Raw genomic sequence first — 8,239 nt, forward strand, 5'->3', positions numbered from 1 at the left:
AGTCCTTCCTTCCATGCGGATCCCAAAGCTATCATCCCGACCTTTTGATGATAGGAAAGGGGGCGACGATGAGTCTCTGGCTACTTCCTGCTGACTGGGGACGTTGTCTACAGGGGCCCACTGGGGGTATCTTGGGGCTCCGCAGGGACAGGCATGTATGGATGGAGAGGCGTCTGCCTGGTTGCTGAAGTCTGTGGTTCATTCCATTATCACCTGCTATAAACACTTTAACAGACACTGTAGTATACAAGTCAGGGTGAGAATAGCAACCAATGATCCTAAGAGTGACATTAACCAGGTAATGAGAGGATTTCATAGAGGAGAGGAAATGAGGGGGGTCTCTGGACCCTTGTGAGGACAGTTTGATGGATGTGGTTTAAATCTGATCCCAGCCAAGACCGAGAGAAAGGCCACTCAACTTTTGCAGGTAGAGGGGTTTGTCTGTAGCGAAATTCTGAATAGTCATGCAAATTAAGTGGAGGAGAGGACCATCAGTACAAACAGGTTGGTAGCAGAGCCACTGATGTTTGAGTAGAGGCTATGATTAAAAAGGAATGAGACCCAAGTGGGCTAGACAGGGTCTAGAACAAAGGGCAGAATCATTACTAGGGGACCCAAGAAAGGTGCTGTCTAAGCCACAACTAAGTTTGCTGATTGAGAGGCAAATAAAACCTGACAGAAAGGGCTTGATAATAATCTGGTAGGCTTTAGGCCTTATAAGTTGAGAGGCCCAGACCTATCTCTTCATAGGGTACATCCTAAGGGAGGTGTGAACCTCCTTGGGGAGGCACCCTGTTGACTTCCATTACCTGGCTGGCCTGGGAGGAGAGCTGGCCAGGTAAAGGCAGGTGGCATCTCTAACAGGAAATTCACAGTCTGCCTGCAGTGTTGCTGACCCTACTTGGCCGTCCCCTCAGCTGTGGTGGTCACTTTGGAAGCTGGGCTGAGTGAAGGGCTTTTCAGCTTAGAGCCAGCAAGATCCGTGGCTCTGACCTGAAGTCCTTCGACTCCAGGGCAGGTCCTTTCCAGTGATCCAACTCTTGGCAGAGCTGCCAGGGCTCTTCATAAGCTGACTTCTGCTGAAGCCCAGGCTAACCACACTGAAAGCCACTGCAGTGGACTGGCCTGTTGGGTCTCCTTGAGGGCAGATCACTGTGCAGAACAGCTATTAATAGGTCTGCCACCCATCTTTACATTTCTGATGCCTGGCTTTCTCTTCCTCCTGGTTTTTGTTAAAGCAGACCAGAGGATGCAAGTCAAGGGGGTGCCAGTCCCAGATCACTTACTGACAATAGCAATATCAAATGAAAACTTAGAAAGCAGTTTCAATCATTAGACAACAAATATAGCAGTTTCAATACTAGCTTTTAAAACTCTTTAACTGTTTTTTTAACTTACCAATCGATTCGAATTACTTTCTGCTCTTAGTAACCTCAGCTAACCATGCTTTCTCTCAGTTGGTACCTGTAATACATTATTGGCTTCATCTGTTTACAGTGCCATCCCAGAGTACTGAGTACAATAGAAGTGGCTGGAAAAAGTCCATGAGAACCTATAGGAGAGCAGCTAAGCACAGAACCAACAACGCTTTAGTTTTGTGAGCAGCAAATCTGATATATAAAACTGTGGATGACAAAAGACTTTAAGTTGTCACGTTTAAAATTATAAACTCATACGGCCGGCGCCGCGGCTCAATAGGCTAATCCTCCGCCTAGCGGCGCCGGCACACCGGGTTCTAGTCCCGGTCCGGGCGCCGGATTCTGTCCCGGTTGCCCCTCTTCCAGGCCAGCTCTCTGCTGTGGCCAGGGAGTGCAGTGGAGAATGGCCCAAGTGCTTGGGCCCTGCACCCCATGGGAGACCAGGAGAAGCACCTGGCTCCTGGCTCCTGCCATCGGATCAGCGCGGTGCGCTGGTTGCAGCGTGCTGGCCGCGGCGGCCATTGGAGGGTGAACCAACGGCAAAGGAAGACCTTTCTCTCTGTCTCTCTCTCTCACTGTCCACTCTGCCTGTCAAAAAAAATATATATATATAAACTCATTATAAACTCAGCAAGAGGCACGTGCTTACTGCACATAGCATTTTTGAAAGCAGCTGTAGGATTTTACAGAACATTCAACTCTTTAGGCCTCTGTGGCTTTCTTCCTTCAAACTCAGTGTCTTTTTACAGTTGTATTTTTCCTAAGAACACCTTAGGCCCATGATGTCATATTGTTGCGCGCTGGACACCTTACAGGTGACACCCTTACTGATTAAACAGCATTCAAAATCTTAAAGACATGCATATTCTCTGAGCCAGCAATGCAACTTCCAGAAATTAGAAAAACCCGGGACTGGTTAAATGAACTGAGGTCCGTTTATAAGGTAAAAGTCTGCTATGCAGAATGTTTAGCATGGATAAGGCATGATCCCACTTTTTGGGGGGTGTTAAATTATACATAATGTGAGAGGCAGAAAGAGAACTCTCATCTGTTGGTTCACTCGTGATGGATAGGACGGGCCCAGGTGGAAGCCAGGAGCTAGGAATTTATTCCAGGTCTGCTGTGTGAGTGGCAGGGGCCAGACTGAGCCACCGCTGGTGCCTCCCAGGTTGAGCTGGGAGCTGCAGCTGGGAGCCTGAGCTAGGCATCATCCCAGATGCTCTGTCCAATATGTGCCACGGGGTCTTAACCTCTAGGCTAAATGCCTGGTTGTGTCTGGTGAATTTAAACGTTTTTTCCCCTTTGGAAATGCATTGGCTCCATTCCTTCCTCCTAGGGTGGCCAGAAAGCAGGGATTCCCCTCCACCCCCTCTCTGCGCCCAGCTGTCGCTCTTCAGTTAGAGGGTGCCCCTGTGTGGGCACCTCTGCTTTTCCTACCATCCAACACTGAGGATCCACTTCGGCGGTGTTAAATACAATTATAGGCTGCTATTGTTTTGGGCTGAGCTGTGCTATGTGTTAACAAAATGGTGCGGTCTTACCTGTGGTGCAATCTACGCCCCCCCCATTGCTGGAAGTCAGGTGACCCCAGGGCCCAACCACAGGTGTCAGCTCCACCCCCACCCTGATGGAATTCACTGCTCCTACTTCCCTGCCCGCCCCCTGCAAAGGTTTAACAGGAGCTATTTCTGAACAGTTCGCTCTCTTTCTCTTGCTCTCTCTTACTCTCTCGCCCTCTCCCCCAGGCCTGTTGCCCACCCCCCCCACCCGACAATAAACCTTTCCTCTAACTCCAATGTTTGGTGTGTTCTGTGGCGGCCTTACTCTAGGCCCCAACAAACTGTTACCGGAGAAATTGGAGGGTTCTTGTCTTCGTTCAAGAAAGAATTCAGGCGTGAGACAGAGTAGTGGAAAGTAGAAGTTAGAGCCGGCGCCGTGGCTCAATAGGCTAATCCTCCACCTTGCGGCGCCGGCACACCGGGTTCTAGTCCCGGTCGGGGCGCCGGATTCTGTCCCGGTTGCCCCTCTTCCAGGCCAGCTCTCTGCTATGGCCAGGGAGTGCAGTGGAGGATGGCCCAGGTGCTTGGGCCCTGCACCCCATGGGAGACCAGGAAAAAGCACCTGGCTCCTGGCTCCTGCCATCGGATCGGATCAGCGCGCTGCGCCGGCTGCAGCGGCGCCCATTGGAGGGTGAACCAACGGCAAGGGAAGACCTGTCTCTCTCTCTCACTGTCCACTCTGCCTATCAAAAAATAAAAAAAAAAAAAATAATAAAAAAAAAAAGTAGAAGTAGCAACGTTTATTAGGGTAGGGACATCCGCAAGAACGGATGGGCACCTCTCCAGACAGGACCTGAGAGAGAGTGCAGTCGCTCGGACGTGGGAAGGAGCAAGGTTACATGGTTGAGTGGAGAGATTACACCTGGCCAGGCAGGCAGGCCACTCAGCATAGAGGCAGAGGGCTGAGCGCGCCGTCCATTTTAGGCCGGGGGTTTTTAAGGAGATGGGTCTCTGTCTTCACACATTTCCTCCTGAAACAAAGGATTTTATGGCTGTAAATATTAAGAAGCTCCTATCTGAGTTTTCCCCTGAAGGTATCAGACAGGAGGAAGCCCAGCTGGCGCCATCCTGGATTCTGAGGAAGGGTGAGCAGGACCCCCTAGAGAATGGGGATCCGGAGCAGGGTGTTTGAAATGCAGATACTGTGGCTGGCGCCGCGGCTCACTAGGCTAATCCTCCACCTAGCGGCGCCGGCACACCGGGTTCTAGTCCCAGTCGGGGCGCCGGATTCTGTCCCAGTTGCCCCTCTTCCAGGCCAGCTCTCTGCTGTGGCCAGGGAGTGCAGTGGAGGATGGCCCAAGTGCTTGAGCCCTGCATCCCATGGGAGACCAGGAGAAGCACCTGGCTCCTGCCTTTGGATCAGCGCGGTGCGCCAGCCGTGGCAGCCATTGGAGGGTGAACCAACGGAAAAAGGAAGACCTTTCTCTCTCTCTCACTGTCCACTCTGTCAAAAAAAAAGTGAAATGCAGATACTGGGCTGCATCTGGGAGATTGTGGAAAATTTGTCAGGCAGAAGGGGTGGGGACCCCCCACCTGGCAGGTTATCAGGTAGAAGGGGGCAGGCAGGATAGGAACACTGGGCTGCCCCTGAAACATTATCGGGATGACTTTGAGATGTAGATGCATATGCTGGACGTAGAAGTCTTCTCTTTAGGCCTTTGTCATACACACATAAGCTCATACCTAACTTCCTACCTAACTTCTCCTCTTTCTCTGTAACTCTAAATTTCAAATAAATAAAAAAAAATCAAAATGGAGTCATGCATACTAAAGTTCCAGTCAACGGGGTGAAACTAACCTGTTTATCTTATCTTTGGAGAAATCAGGATTAGAGAGATAACAGCCGTTTTCCCCAAACAGGCCAGTTTCGATTAACATGACTATGAAAGTTCCTTTGCTTTAACCCTTTTTTTTCTCCAAGATTTTTTTTCTATTTGAAAGGCTGAGTTACAGAGTGAAAGGGAGATAAAAAGAGAGCTTCCACCCACTGGTTCACTCCCCAACTGACCACAACGGCCAGGGCTGGGCCAGGCCAAAGCCAGGAGCCAGGAGCTCCATCCAGGTCTCCCACATGGGCACAGGGGCCGAAGGACTTGGGGCATCTTCTGCTGCTTTCCCAGGCCTTAGCAGGGAGCTGGGTTGGAAGTGGAGCAGTTGGTGCCCATGTGGGATGATGGCATTGTAGACAGTGGCTAACCCCCTCATGCCACAATGCTGGCCCCTGCTTTAGTCCCTACACAGAAAAAGCAACTTAATCAACCCATTGTTTTTCCATTGCTCTGTCTCCCCAGCCCTGTGTAGCTTTGAAACGATCAGGGCACTTTTTGATTTTGAGTCTGCTTTCTTCAGCCTTCTTTTTGTCTATGAAAACCTCTCTCCCAGAGTGAGTGTCCGGCCTAGAGGTTTTGACATCCACGTGCTGCATTAGATGGAGTGCTTGGGTTGGATTCCTGACTCTAGCTCCGATTCCAGCTTCCTGGCGGCTGATGATGGTTCAAGTGGTTGAGTCCTACCATCCATGTGGGAGACACAGATTGAGTTCCTGACTCCTGGCTTTGGTCTGGCCCAGCCCCAGCTGTTCTGAGGATATCTGGGGAGTAAACCAGAGGGTAGAAGCACTGTGTGTGTGTGTGTGTGTCTGTCTGTCTCTCTGCGTTTAAAATAAAGGGTTGGGGGGGAGGGCACTGTGGTACAACAGCAAACTGGAGTGCCTGTTTGAGTCCCAGCTACCCCACTTCTGATCCAGCTTCTTTATTTTATTTTATTTTTTTGACAGGCAGAGTGGACAGTGAGAGAGAGAGACAGAGAGAAAGGTCTTCCTTTGCCGTTGGTTCACCCTCCAATGGCCGCCGCGGCCGGCGCACTGCGCTGATCCGATGGCAGGAGCCAGGTACTTCTGGTCTCCCATGGGGTGCAGGGCCCAAGCACTTGGGCCATCCTCCACTGCACTCCCGGGCCACAGCAGAGCGCTGGCCTGGAACAGGGGCAACCGGGACAGAATCCGGCGCCCCGACCGGGACTAGAACCCAGTGTGCCGGCGCCGCAAGGTGGAGGATTAGCCTAGTAAGCCGCGGCACCGGCCCTGATCCAGCTTCTTGCTAATTCATCTGGGAAGGCATCAGAAGATGGCTCCAGTACTTGAACCCCTGTAACCCAGGTGGGAGAGCCAGATGAGTCCCAGACTCTTGGTGGGAATGAGCCAGCTTCTGGAAGATCTGTTACTGTCTTTCCCCCACTCTCTGTCGCTCTTTTTTTTTTTTTTTTTTTTTAAGATTTATTTATTTACTTAAAGAGTTACAGAGACAGTGGAAGAGGCAGAGAGAGATCTTCCATCTGCCAGTTCACTCCCCAAATGGTTGCAATGGCTGGGGCCGGGCCAAGCTGAAGCCAGAAGGCAGAAGCTTCATTTGGGTCTCTCATGTGGGTGGCAGGGACCCAAGTACTTGGCCGTCTTCCGCCACTTTCCCAGGCACACCAGCAGGGAGCTGAACCGGAAGTGGAGCAGCCTGAACTTGAGCAGCACACTGAACTTGCTCAAACGGGATGCCGGTGTCACAGGCAGAAGCTTTACCCTCTGCGCCACAATGCCATCCCCCATGCTACCTTTTAAATAAATAAACATTTTAAAGAAGTAAATTAGGGGCTGGCATTGCTGTGGGTTAAGCTGCAGCTTGCAATGCCAGCCACCCATATAGGAATGTGGTTCGAGTGCTGGCTGCTCTGCTTCCGATTCAGTTCCCTACTAATGCACCTGGGAAGGCAGCAGAAGATGGCCCAAGTGCTTGGGCCCCTGCACCCATGTGGGAGGCCCAGATGGAATTCTAGGCTACTTGATCCAGCCTCAGCCATGTGGCCATCTTGGGAATGAACAAGTGGTTGGAAGATTCTCTCAATCTCTCTCTCTGCTGCTCTGGATTTCAAATAAATAAATACATATTTAAAAAAATAAAATAAAAAACCCAAATCTAACAACATATCCAAAATGTCAAAGACAGATTACCAGGGTTGTGCAGAGGAGAGATACTGGAGTGTGAGGCCACAGGAGAAATCAGCCATCACCTCCAGGCCCACAGTGGAGACAGGTTCTTCATGCAGACCCTGTGTTCTGGGGCCAGGGGACGAGGGTGTGCCCTCAAGGCGCTTCTGTTTTCTGTTGGGTGCAGAAAGAACATCGTTTCCAGACCCTCCTGGTGGGAGCAAAAGATCAACCCTTTTCCTTGCACATCCTGCCCCACCCCGACCTGGCCCCTGTCACTCTGGGTGCTGGCGGGGCCCAGACCTCTCCCAGGGCCAAGCTCATCCAGTGCTCAGGGGGGCGCTGCAGGCAGCCAGACTTGCTCCCTAATACCTCAGCCATGCCTGTTGCGTTGCCTCGCAGTTCCTAGGGAGCTGGTTAACTGCGGATTCCCCAGCCCCACTCCTGGCCTGGAGCTGGAAGCTGTGGGTTGTGGCCCCCGGGACAGGATGGCTTTTGGTCTCCTAGGGGCTTTGCAAAGACAGAGGTAAGTGCCCTTGTCCGAAAGCAGCCCCACCACGCCTTAGCCTCAGAACTGGCCCCTTGAAGATGTCTTTCCCAACGCCTCTCCCGAGCCCCCACCACAGCCAGAGAGGGAAGCGGCTGGTCTGCGCACAGACCCAGGAGGACCAGGGGGAAGCCCTTGGGATGCCAGTGTGTCCCTTTAAGAGGAGGGCTCATGCCCTGGCAACTGGTACTCAGATGGGGCCTGGGGAGGCTCTGGGGAAAAGGAGGAGCAGGACTGGGTTGGGGGAGGACTGGCCAGAGGGGCGGCTTTGAGGACACCAGAGGAAGCCGGGGCTGAGGGCAGCAGTCCGGGACCCCCAGCCTGCCGGGATGCTGCGGAGGAAGACCCTGTGCTTCTGGGCCAGACGTGAGGCTGAGGCTTGGAGGTCAGTGACTCGCACTCGGGTTTGGGCTGTGCAATTCCCTCCTTGCACACTGCACTTGTCTCCCCCACCCCACACCCAGCCCTCTAAGGTGTGCATGTGGTTTCCATAGACAGGCATTGGCACCAGAGAGTGCAGTGACCTTCCCAGGAAAACACAGCACAGTTCCCCCGAGGCCTGTGCTGTCCCCCAGTTCCTGGCTGTTGGTAAAGGCCGGGCAGCAGTATGCTGTCCCTGGGGTACGGGAGCTACTGACCCCCTTGTTTCTGCCTGGGGTGTGGCCTTTCGTGGGTGGGCAGCCCTGGTGTAGGGGCAGCCTCTGTGTAGTGCGGTCAACAGTCACACGGACAGCTCCCG

Source organism: Oryctolagus cuniculus, chromosome 11 (genome assembly GCF_964237555.1).
Source record: "Oryctolagus cuniculus chromosome 11, mOryCun1.1, whole genome shotgun sequence".
Lineage (NCBI taxonomy): Eukaryota > Metazoa > Chordata > Mammalia > Lagomorpha > Leporidae > Oryctolagus > Oryctolagus cuniculus.